Source organism: Terrapene carolina, unplaced genomic scaffold, assembly GCF_002925995.2.
Source record: "Terrapene carolina triunguis isolate 2854851 unplaced genomic scaffold, T_m_triunguis-2.0 Scaffold68, whole genome shotgun sequence".
Taxonomy (NCBI): Eukaryota; Metazoa; Chordata; order Testudines; family Emydidae; genus Terrapene; species Terrapene triunguis.
In genome coordinates this window covers 42864699-42876780 of record NW_020664419.1, presented here as the reverse complement: position 1 = coordinate 42876780, position 12082 = coordinate 42864699, and positions in this window count along the sequence as shown.

The following is a 12082-nucleotide window of genomic DNA, read 5'->3' as shown; positions in this document are numbered from 1 at the left end:
ATAAATTTGTTAGTCTCTAAGGTGCCACAAGTACTCCTGTTCTTCTTTCAATATTAATGTGCATTTTGAAATGTTAGCTTTATTATTGTTGTAAAGCTATTAACAGTAACACACTCTGCCCTTGTTATTTCAAGAGTTCAAATCAGTATGAAAGGTTTTTGTCCATAAAATTTGGCATATTTAGCAAAAAGGATGTAAATTTTACTATAGAATTGATGTATGAACAGTGTTTTCACTACTGCTGGATGTAAAAATGTATATGAAACCATTTCATTCACTTGCTTACGTTTCTGGAGTATAAATAAAAAGTCTAATTCTTTTTGACCCATTTATAACCCACAGGGTTTTATTCTTTCTGGGAAGTTCATTCTTCCACCTTAGAAAGCCCAGTATAATTTGCTGCAGATCTCTTATGCAGGGGGTTTGGGATACATAATGTTCATCCTCTTCTAAAAGAAACTTTAAAGACAAGATGGCATATCTCTTAGCTATGATGGCACCTTTTAGACACATTTACCTTCCCCATGCCCATACACATACCCTTGTGTAGGGGATTTTGTTTTTTTTTAACAGAAATTGTCATTTTGAATCTTGAAACTGAAATTATGGAAAACTTTGTACACGTTAAAGAAACGAACTCCTCATTTCTGTAATTTCCCAGATTTTGAAAGCAAGTCACAAATTTAAGCCTTAGCAGGTAAAGAGCTGTGCCTGGCAATGTTTCCCCACTGAAGTTCTAACTCGTGTTTACATAGCTGGCCATATCAGGATCTTGATTAGTTTATTAAAAGCGAAATTTGGTCCTCTGCATGCAATTCTCTTATTGAAATTGGTTGGTGTTGCATTTATGCATCCAAAGATAGAATTATGTCCTATGGTTTTAACTAAAAATTGATTTTGGTGGTGTGTAAATCCATAGCATGGAAGTTGGGTGTATTTCTGGAAGAACGAGGTCCTAAAAAAATAGGCACTACTTGTGTTCTCATAACACTGACCAAATAGTGACTTAAAAGAAAATGGACCTATAGAGCATATTCAATTTTTCTATAACCTTACTACTCTCTCTCCCCTTGCCCAAATAAAAAATATCTTAAAAAAAAAAGTATGGAACAAAGGTTATTTATAAAGAAACAAAATTGTGACAAACATGTCTGTATGTTGGAAAGCATTTTCCTTCAAGTACGAGTGCAACGTAGAAAAATAATGACATCATCTAAATATTCTGTCCCCTTATGAAGAAGCTCTGAATATAAAAGTAGTGTACTATGCTGCTACGTACTATGCTGATGTTGTTACTAAAGTAAACATTTTTTATGATTGCTAATGCAAGTTAAAGGGCAGAATCCTGTGGATGTGGAACACAAGCACTTTGATCTACTGTTTCATACTTTTTTAAACAAGGATCCAATTATGCCATAAAACCATCTGTTTTGTGATTGAATTACTGGTTCATTGAGACAGGCCTCTACATTTGAAGGACAAACTGTTTTTGTGCCCCTTCCGAGGCCAAGATCTCATACTAGTGTATGGCAAAGACAAACTGTTGGAGGGAACAGAAACTTCCCACAACCTGGAAGCCTCTACATAAGGTGGTCACAGATTCCCGGTGTAGGGTAGAAGTGCGATCCATACATACGGTTTACAGGCCAATTGATCAAGCATTTCTCATTCTTCCGTCCCAGCTACAGCCCTCTCTGTGTGACCACATGGAGTAAAGTACCACAGATCGTAGCGTGGCTCCAGCATGGGGAGATGATTTTCCCCATGTAACTTTGTGCTTCATGTTCGCCTCTTCATCTGCATAACAGAAATGTGAAATTTCCACTGCATTCTGCGCAGTCCTCAATGGCATGGGGTTGCAGAATCTGGGCCTGGGTTTTATTACAGCTTTAAGGGAGGGTATCTCAAAAGCACCTAAGGAATTAAGAAACATTGAAAGTGTCAGTGAAAACCAATAGGACTTACTTATGCTCCTAAAGCCCTTGGCACTTTTGAAAATCTCCTTCAGGATTAATGTTTGCTTGTAGTTGTGTTCTTATGAATAAATGGAATGTATTTAATATTCTATGTAAATGTTAAATTCTTCTCAATGCATGTGGTCTCCACACTGCTATGTATAAGAAATGTTTTCTAGCTGTCCCTCAGCAGACTGCCAACAATAATGTGCAACATATTTCTGAAAGGATATATAATTAAAGGTAAAAATATATCTGAGAAGAGAGCTGAGTACAAGGTGATTAACGTGTCAGCATTAAGCGTCTCAAAAATCATAAGCCAGAAACCATGTACTACTTCCTAGCGATGCGCAACGTGCCTCAGGTGGCACGTGACCCAAGATTCATCACCCAATATGGTCTGCTGGTTGGAGCATTAGCTAACCTGGCCTGGGCTGGGTACTAACAGGGAGTGTGATGTGAACACTTTTTCTTTCCTCCTTACCCCCACACACCACCCCAGGTACTGAAACTAAAGAAAACAAAACCAAAAACCAAAAAATGAATAGACTTTAGTTATAGCAGCTGCTGTAGATGTACCTATAAAACTTTTTTCCTGCAGTCAAAACAACATAAAGGTTGTGGACAATCTCAAAAGATAGCCAGGCACACATTACAATAAATTAAAAAATTATATTACAGCTGTCACAGTTGCCCATCTGCTATTCATTCAATTGTTGAAGATTAAAAGGATTAGATGTAGTAATTCAGAAAGCAGAGAACGGGGCAAGAAATGAGGAACAGGTAGACAGAGAAGAAAGAAAAAGCTTTCAGTATTAAGTAATCTGCTATTCCATACTTGTACTAAGACTTTTTCTATCCCAAACTGTAACAATAGAGAGAATGTACTTAATTATTTATTGTATTTCTTTATTGTTCCCTTGTTCCCTATACACAATTGTCAGTTAAATCAATAGTAGTGGTTCATACAGCTCAACTGTGTGATATGACTCTAAATAATTCCCATTACTACACTTCAGCAAAATATTTTCAGAGGCCCCCATAGAAAGGCAAGTCTGATGGTCTAGCAGCTGTCCAACATACTATAATGTGGGTGAGGGGAGTCAGAACCTGAACTTATCCCTGCCTGCCTGGGCAGAGACATAGCAACATGTTAGCGCACGAATAAAAGGATCCCTTTTGTGTGGTCTTTCAGTGGTGTGGGGTTGAGGAGAAAGTGGCAGGGAGACAAATTAATAAGATTTACTGCATCAGAAAATAGAGAGAAATTTGTTACTAAACGAAAATATTATAAATAGGCAAACGAAGGGCTGACGCTGCCTTTAGATTCTACCAGTCAGTCACATCAGAATCAAGGAATGTTTTTATTGTATTTTATTTTTTTCTACCCCATTCTAATGTTTGTAATGTGTTCACCACAGTGGATTCTGAGCTTTATATTGGTTCCCAAGTATTTCAGTACTTCCACAAATGTTGTTAGGCTGTAGTGTTAACTTTGAGTTCTGGTGATACATACAAACTTCTAGAACATATTGCTCACATTTCTATACAAAGTTTTAGCTAAAAACACAATCATTGTCCTATTTTATGTATATTTTGTTTTTGTCTCTCTCTATTTTAAGTGTTGATGAATGGGAATTCTCTAATGTAGCTGAATATGAACAATGTTCCCAAATCATTTTTTATATTCAGACCTGTCATAAATTATTTTAGTTTCGTTTTAGCCTTTCCTTGACTAGGATAGTGTATGCTTCTGAATAGGTGAGGCTTCAATGAGGCTATATGGAAATAGGTTTAGTTAGCTTGGTTTTTATGGAACTGATTCATTGCGCAATGTTTTGAGACTCTTCCTAGCTCTCCTGTTCAGGTTGTTAGTTGGGAAGCATTTTCTTAACTATTTTGTAGGATTGAGAAAATAAAATATATTCAGATTTTTAAGGCCTGTCTGTTGATCCCATAGTTGTCACCTTTTTTTTCTTTCAGGAAGATTAGCTAGCTTGGGACTCCAGCAGCAGACACAATGCTACTCAATGATGGTGAGGGAAAACTTGGCCTAGTGGTCATTATAAAATGAAGATATGGACATTGCTATGTGTTTTCATTAGAAGGGACCTGTGTTTTTTGTACTCTAATCACTATAGGGCATATTTACATTGTGTGATGCCACATTTACCCCCCGCACATGTAATAAAAGAATTAAAGGGGCTGGAGAGGCCAACTAACCTGGCTGCTTCCACCTGGAGGGTGGGCCAAGCCTAATTAGAGATAAAGCCCAGCTAAGGGAGAGCTGCGATTTTTGTTGTTGTTTGTTTTGTTTCCATAAAAGAACTCTGTGGCCCCAGAAGGGGCAGGACTCTGCCAGGACACTCCTAGGGCCAGAGTAGGCCAAAGGACAAGAGGGTGTGTGGGGGTGGCAAGTTTGCCAAACACCATCACATATATACATTTTTGACCCCACTTCTTTCATTTATTCTGTTGCTTTTGACAATGGTCACATCTGACAACAAAAGAATGTTAGTAAATTTTGCCTGCAATCAAAGCCAACCTTAGCCCTGTTCTCTCAGTTCACTGCACACACATGGACTGCTGTGCCTGAGCATAACCACACTGACGTCAGCCAGATGTGGCACTCCATCTGCATGCAACTTATGGCAGGACTGTGGCCAGGGTCGGCCTTACAGATGGGCAATGTGCGCGACTGCCCAGGGCACTGTGGTCACGGGGGTCGCCGTCCGAGTGTTGTAAGCTGGTGGACCTGGGCTGCCAGAGTGGGATGATTGCTGGGGGCTGGAGCCCTTGGCCAGCCAGGTAGGAGGTGGGTGATGCTGCCTGGCGCTGCCAGCCTGGCAGGGAGGCTCAGGCAGCAGGGCTTGCCCCTGTGGAGCCAGAGGGACAGCCCCTAGGTCCCCCCCTTCCCATGGGCACGGGTGGTGGCTGTGTACCTGCTGATAGATGGTCAGGGGGTGTATGGCTGGGGGAGCCCCTGGGCTCAGAAATTCCTCCCTGTGCAGCCCGGCCAGGCTCCAGGGCCAGGAACTGGTGCTTGCACCCTGCACCCCATCCTGCTATTCTCAAACTCAAAGAAAGGGTGCCAAAATACAAATTGGCTCAGGGCACCACTTTCCCTAAGGCTGGCCTTGACTGTGGCCACAGAATGGATTTATCCATGACTTATAGGACCCAGACCAAGAGTCAAAGCAGGGTTCTTGTCAGTGGCGCAGTTACCTGCAGTGACTTCAGCCCCACAGAGCTCTACTGCATTGTCCCCTGCAGTCCCATCCCCTTCTGCTGGCAGACTCATTTCCCCTTTTTTTCTTCTTCCACCTCGTTTCGCCCTTCATCCTTCGTTCTTAGACGTGTGTGTACTAAATAAAACATCCATAAAATAAAAAGTCATTTCTGAAGTTTGTGAAAGAACTGTATTAACTCAGGATTTTCCTGTATTTTTCCATACTTGTGTTACTTAGGAATGGAGATCACCACTGTTAGGTTCATGTTAATGCACTTGTTTGTGTTGGAATTAATATATAAATATTAATTTTTTATTTATTGAGAAGTGGATGTAGCCCATTGGGAATTTGTTAGTCTCTCTGAAATTTTATTCACCTTACATTTTATGCATTACATGGTAAGTAATTTTTTTTTGATAATATGATCTTAAGGATTACTGGAGTGTGATATAACACATACATCAATAACATGCCCCAATTTGTACCTTGGTTTTATAGTAATTATTCTGCAAGAAGCTGTCTAACTCTGATGTTTATTCAGGACAGACAAGAATCTCCCATAGAAGGGGGGTGGTGGGATGATTGTTAAATGAACTGAACAGGAATAGACAGTGGATTTAATAACTTCAAATAGTGCAGCAGATCAGGAGTTGAGATCGAGACTGTCCAGAGGGATAGGGAGTGTCAGGTCTCTGAGGGCAAGAGGAGATCTGAAGAGAATGAGATGGGAAGTGGCACCATGGGATGAATGCAGGCAATAGGTCCCAATTAATTAAAATGGATTAAGACTGAATTCATGAGCTGGAAGAAATTTCATTTATTTGGAAACTTAAAAATTCACCTCTGGTTTGTGAGCCTTCCCACGCCTTACAGGTGATGTGATCATAGTCATGAAAAGACTTCAGCGTGGAAATGCTGACTTCTAGGGCTAGGGAAAATGTCTTAACTGACACCTTAGAGAGAAAAAAAGGAGATAAAGTGAAAAGATCTTTGGATGAAGTACATCCTTGAGAGCCAGAGCCCTGCTCAAGGATATGGAGGGGATAAAGTGGGTTATAGCAGCAGAGTGAGCCACAACTTTATCCCCAATAGGTCCTTTTCTAGGGTTGTTGAAGGAGTTTCTGTGGTCTAGCATCCCACGCCGGACCCTAGCTCTTTGGACAAATACCCGGGCTCTTCCCAGGTAAGGATAAGCCTGGATCAGAGCCAGAGGCAGGTTTCATTTAATCTGCTGACCACACACATAGCAATGTGGTTCTAGGGAAAATTGACAGCACATAATAAATAATATGAAAAACTGGCTAATTTTAAACATAGCATTTGTGGCGTGAGAACAAAAATATGAAGCAGGAGCAGTCCAGCGAGTGTTTAATCTATTTTTCAAAGAGCTCAAGTGCCTGATGTTTATCATCCTGGACAATACTGAAAGCTTCAGATGTGCTGGTGTGCTCTGAAAAATTAAAAATATCTATGCTGGCATCTTACAAATGCTGAATGTTTTAATTCACAGACTGTGACCGTGCATGTGCAAGTCTGTGTTATTTTCAGTACTGCCCAATCTAAACCTGAAAAGTCATAAATATACATGAATCTGCCGCAGTTTGTCAAATGAAATCAGCCACCAACGCAAGCGATAACAGAGTCTTCAACACGAGCACAAACAAGCTCACAGAACAACACATTTCCTCTAAAACATCCATTACCATACAGAGCTGCCCACTTGAGCTGAAGAAGAGGAATCCCTTCCTCTAGATTCTTCAGCTGAAACTCAGATCTGCTGCGGGAGTCTTTCCTCATCATTACCAAGTAAAGCTGAGAAATAGAAAACGTAGGCCAAGTTCAGTGTAAAATTGACATGGCAATTGTACTTCACATGCAAATAAACAGAAATTACTTTGTAAAAACAATTTGGGCAAATACCTAATGCCAAACCTAAACAGCGTCCATTATCTGTATACAACCATAAAGGAACGTTGGAAGAGAGGCTGGCTCTGTTTTCTTCTTTATCCACCTCAGCTTGCTGAAAGATTACTTCACTCTTTTTCAAGCCCCCTTTCATGACACACTTCTGCTAACTGCTTGGAATAGGGGGGCCTTACCCTCAGCCCACTTAAAACAGTCACTCTGCTTGTTCAGTGTTTTGGATCAGCAATCTGCTCTGCCTGAAGCCCATGGGCCACATAGCGAGAACTGGTAGCTCCCCAAAATGTGAGCTGTCTGGTGGTAGTTAAAAAATGGGTCACTCAGCTAAAAAGCTTTAGGAACCAAACATTACCAGATGGATAACGCATTCAGAACTGGCTCTGCCAGCATGGTTTTGTGACTCAGGTAGTGGATACTAGCGTGGAAGGTCAGTGATGGTTTCTCTTTAATAAACAAAGTAGGTGAGTTTTGCTTTGTTCCAGGTTTTGTTCTGAAAGATTGCCACATCTTCGTGTGAAATAAAATATGATTTTAATCCAGTGGTTCTCAAACTGCAGGTTGGGACCCCAAAGTGGATCGCAACCCTGTTCAGCTTTGGCCCCTCCCCTGCCTGGAGTGGCAGGGCTCGGGCTTTGGCTTTGCCCCCCCCCCCCCACACACACACTCTAGCTCGGGCAGGCTCAGGCTTCGGTCTCTGCTCCTGCAGTTGTATAGTCATTTTTGTTGTCAGAAGGGGCTCGCGGTACAATGAAGTTTGAGAACCACGGCTCTAATCAACACCCTTTGTGCATTAGCTTATGTATCCTATTTGTAGCTTCTTTTGTTCTATGTAGATTCTAACTCCTCTTTATCCCTTCCATTCAAACAGTGACTATCAGTAAAAACAAGGTATCTTCTCTATAAATAAGTAGCTATAATAAAATTAAAACAAACAAAAACAAAATAAAGTGATACTAGAACCAAATATAAAACAGTAAATAGACAGAAATGAGAACAACATGTATACAAAAGATGAAAAAAGTAAAATTAGTAGGTAAGGGTTAAAAAATAAGAACTATCAAGGTGTGTCAATCATCACTCTTGTTTGTAGTTGTTCCCTTTCTCCACACCCTTCAGTATGTTTTTTGTCTTTACATAGCTTTAGCTCTTGAGGACTGAGGCAGAGCCTTCCTATACAAGGACAGTTGGTGATCAGAAGAGCTTAAAGGCTAAGTGGCAAAGCCTCAAGTTGGTGTAGACTGGTATAGTTCCATCACAACAGGTGAGAATCTGTCCACTTGCCTGCAATTAATTGATATTAGAGTAAAGCTAAAGTAATGCAGTAGTGGCCAGGTTCATTGTGTGTTAACTGCAACTATGTTTATTAGGTCTGTTTATTAGGTTTTTAAACCTCTTTTTTTGGATGAATGTATTTTCTTTCAGTTAATTCATAATTAGCTGTCTCCCTCTGTGAGGTATGTAAGGACTAGAGATCAAAACATTGCAAACAGAGGCTTTCCAGTTTATCATAACTGCTTACAATGCAAATGATCAGCCAAGTTTACAATGCACAATTAGCTCCCCAATTATCCTGAAAATGCACTTGCACGCTTAAACAGAAGACCACGCCCTGAGGCCTACCCTCTTGTTTCTAGGTTCTCATTTACACTCACAAGAATTCCTTCACTCTTCAGTTCCTCTTGCTGATAACATTACAGTGGGTACAACTCTAATCCCACACCTAAATGGATGCATAATTTCTGTAATTAACATGTAACTGTTTATCTTTTTGATAACTAAGCTCATTACATTTTATAGTGAATCTTGTCTACTCGGTTGTTTTGTTGTTGTTTGTTTTAAATCTTTGTATTATTCATGGGCAAAGTTTCCAAAATGTGGCCTCCTATTTTGTAGTGTAGCCGTTTACACACAGTTACTGCTTTTGCAAGTACAAATAAGTAGTTGCACACTATATAGGTGGTTTTTAAACAGAGTGGGCACCAAATCGCCCATTGTGAGCACATGTATAGTGTAGCTACATGTATAACATTTGTGCACAAAAATGTAGCTGACAAGATGAGGGTCAGGTGAATGGGTAGCCCTCTATGTTAATGAGTACTATCGAAGTTTTGGTGATAACTTGAACCAAAATGTATTTTCATATTTTTTGTTGCATTCAAATTATTTGACTTGAGAGTGACTCTGCTTATAATCAACAATATGGGCCATAAATGTGGTAAGGATATGGAACAGCAAACGGTACATGTTTTTTAGTTCATGTTCAAGGATACCATGTAGAATTTATGCATTGGAAATAGGACGTTAACCAACCAAGCAGAAAGAGCAGGATGTCTGATCACATAGTCATCAGAGTTTCATTTTTCTTTACCAAAGTGCTTGTAGACTATCTGGGTGATCATCACCTGAGACCAACTAATGCAAAAATTAATCTTTCGCATATCCTAACTGCTCCTATTCTCTCTGAGGCTACTTGTAGTGTTGAGTAACAAAGATAAATACAGTCTAGTAAACTATTTCTCAGCAGAGGATTGAAAAGTTGCTGGTGGGTGGCAAATACCAAAACATTATTTTTCAACTAGATGACATATAAATTACATATTCCTCTCCCTTAAAAAGTGACATTCTAGAACCAAATGATCTTTTATCCTGTTGTAATGAAGACCCTGCAAAAGAAGCTGAAAATGTAGGCAATGAGAGAGATCTTTAGTGGAAGGCTCCAGATCACTGCAATAATGCTTTCACTTTTTTATATATATAATATTTATTCCATTTGGCTAGCGTCCCGCTGTCAAGACTCTTTATTACATTTCAGGGACAAATTTCCCCTCAGCCAGTCAATGAACGCTTGAAGGCAGCTGTTACAAACCTCTTGCTCGCCAAATAAATAGAATAAAAAGAAGAAAGCGGTAGCGCCCTTAGTAAAGTGTTCCCTCTTCATAACTAGGGATAAGTCCTTTATCAGTGGCGTGTTCCTCTTCATAAAACCAGAGTTGCCAAGCACCGCGGCTCTCACTGACGTCTGTTGGGCCCTGATTCTCTGCTACGTCCAAGTGCAATGGTTGTGGCTCCTTGATCTTTGGCTGCCTGGCCCCAGTGAAAGTTGCAGCAGCAGGGGCCTATTCCAACTTCTGTCACTGGCTTAAGGTTTAGTGGACGAGTGCCCATGCCCCAATCCTGAAACATTGCTTCCATCTCCTGATGCCTGCCTTCAGGGGCGGCTGCTTTAGCAGACCCAAGAATCCATCACTTGGCATTGGGAGCTCTTGGCACCTCTGAAAATCAGATTACTTTTATTTAAGTGTCTAAATAGGGATTTAGTGGCTCAATTCTCCTATAAAGAGCATCAGGAAGCAGTAGAGGGATGCTCAGGGAGCGAGAGACTACAGAGCCTTTTGGGAGCAAGTATGCTCTAGCAGGGAACCCTGAGTTTTCAGGGTAAATGGTTTAGGCCGGGAAGGTTTGGGAGATCCCCAGCAGGAAAGAGTATGGCTTGATGTGGATTTTTGAGAACTTTATTTTGGGAATTAGTTTGTTATGTTAATAAATCCAGCCCTAAGGAGGGACGTGCTGCACTAAAGAAGAATCTGTGTGAAGTGTTTAAGAAGCTCCTTGAAGGGGGGAAATTGAGGCGGGGCAACTGCAGAGTGACCCTAGGCCATAAAGGGGTGCTTGGGAGATGGCCAGCCCCTATGACAGTCCCATTTCATATTCTCGTTGTCTGCTCAATGCACTTTGATAATCGCTAATGGGCTAGTCAGATATACCTAGTGGGTTCTAAAGTAATATTTTTTTTCTCTTATTCAGACCTACTTTCACATCCTTCTGGTACCTGTTACTATCCGAGCACAAAAAAAAAATGCTAGCTTTTTAAAATCGGATCTGTTTTTCTGCGTGTAATCTTAGTAACACCTACTTATATCAAAATGCTACCTATTAACTAGCCTAAGATATTTATCTGAAAATTGAAATGGCTATTCCATTTCCTTTTTTACTAATTTTATTTGAAATATTTCATATTTGGAAATATCGATCACTTTTTACAAATTTAAGACAAATTTATTCCCCACCCATCAGATTTAGTCCCTGTAGGTTGGACATATTAATGATAGCTGAGAAGGAGACTAATTATCATGGCTCCAGCAGGGGCAGAGAATACAGTGTGCTTGATGGAAAGAGAAGTTTAAACAAAAGAAAATAACTCCATCATCCCCAGTCCTCTGGGCTCAGACATCATTTCTAGGATCTTCTTCTGGCACCAAAATATCTATGGCCTTGACGTATTCTCCACTGATTGACTTCCTCAATGGTATATCAAGAAGTGTGTAAAGCCCATAGATGAAATATCTGCTACATGTATCAATTAACGTTACAGTTCTAAACATTAATCTGTACTAATATTCCCATGAAAGCTACAAGATTTGCCCTTAATAAGTCCCAAATGCCATAATTCATTAAAATGCTTTTAACTTGTATTTGAATGCCCTTTCATAATTGGCATTAGGGGCAATTTACCAGAGAAGGTGGTTTTTTGATGCCATCCCTGGAACAGCGTACATTTATCAACAAAAATCAATATTAACATTCTTTATTGGCCAAATAATTTATGTTCCAGTGATCACAGATTCTACTATCTTTGTGCAATCCAGTAACACAAATACAGAGTGTGCCATCCCAAGCATGAAGTCTCAGTACCGCTCTACGACAGAGCAAATGGACAAATTAGGAATTAATAAATCAAAATGATGGCATACCTGCCAGTTTCCATTACCAGCAAACATAAACATAGCAACACTTCGATAATGTTTGTGTAATATTTCATGCATAATAAATGCGTCTCTATTTTCTTGAGGACAAATCTTGCATTACTATGGACATGGCAGCATTCTTGACCATGTATTGTCACCAGGGCAGGTGCAAGGATGTTTTGCGCCCTAGGCGAAACTTCCACCTTGCGCCCCCCCCCCCCCCCCCCCC